Source organism: Octodon degus, unplaced genomic scaffold (genome assembly GCF_000260255.1).
Source record: "Octodon degus isolate 3935 unplaced genomic scaffold, OctDeg1.0 scaffold00169, whole genome shotgun sequence".
Taxonomy (NCBI): domain Eukaryota; kingdom Metazoa; phylum Chordata; class Mammalia; order Rodentia; family Octodontidae; genus Octodon; species Octodon degus.
This window is the reverse complement of record NW_004524745.1, coordinates 2,703,249-2,704,054: the sequence shown is the minus strand read 5'-3', so window position 1 is coordinate 2,704,054 and position 806 is coordinate 2,703,249. Positions and strand designations below refer to the sequence as shown.

Sequence of the window (806 nt, the reverse complement as noted above, 5' to 3'; positions counted from 1 at the left end):
AGCTTGTTCTAAGTAGGTGCTTTAGACCACTGAGCCATCTCACCAGCCCTCCTTATTTCTTTAAAAAGTGCCACGTACCATATATCTCATTAAAACAGAAAAACACAAATACACATAAACTAATGAAAAACTGTCTGTCTCCACCTCTTATTAATAAGGAAAGATCAAAGTGACTCAATTCCAATTCGAAATGGTGTTCACTGGCCGATGCCCAAGGTCTCCAATTTGGAGCAGTCAAGCTGAGCACTTCTTGGACTCTGTGCTCTTATGACAGGGCTGTCAGTAATAAGAGACTACGGGGGAGGTTGAAAGTATCAGTGATCGCACATGCCATTTCATACTTCGTCATTTGCTCATTGTCATTTGCTATTGATCAGTGGAATGTTCCCTTAACTGACAGATCCAGCATTCTCTTCTCCACCAGCTGCCAACACACAGTGGCTATATCCTTGACATGAGTGGGAAACCTCTGCTACCAGTGGCCCATGTTTGCCGACTTGTTGCTGAACTGCACCTTATCAAACATAACAGTGACAGCGCTTTCTTTGAGTTTTTCAACCTCCCTGTACAGAATAGGAATTCTCAAAACAGCAGCTCCTAAATTACTCTCCAACATGGCCTTTTCTCCTTCCAATTTTGTTTTCCTATATAAATTGGGGGAGGGGGAGGCTGGTACATCTTCCTCTCTATAAGGTGGATTTCTTTTTTTCTTTTTTCTTTTTTTTCAACATAACAGCATGGCTTTATTTCCTATATTTCGTCTTCATACTTTTCTACTGGATGGTTAAGACCAAGGTAAAGCAGGA

The 806-nt window shown here is 41.3% G+C and overlaps 1 protein-coding gene and 1 pseudogene across 2 annotated transcripts in view; both read right to left on the bottom strand.

Annotated features, from left to right (window-relative positions):
- Nme5 (NME/NM23 family member 5) overlaps positions 1–806 on the bottom strand; it is an 83,578-nt gene that overhangs the window by 72,530 nt on the left and 10,242 nt on the right. The gene's annotated exons all lie outside the window — the stretch shown is intronic.
- The window catches only part of LOC101575649, a 1,749-nt pseudogene continuing 1,062 nt past the window's right edge, over positions 120–806 (bottom strand).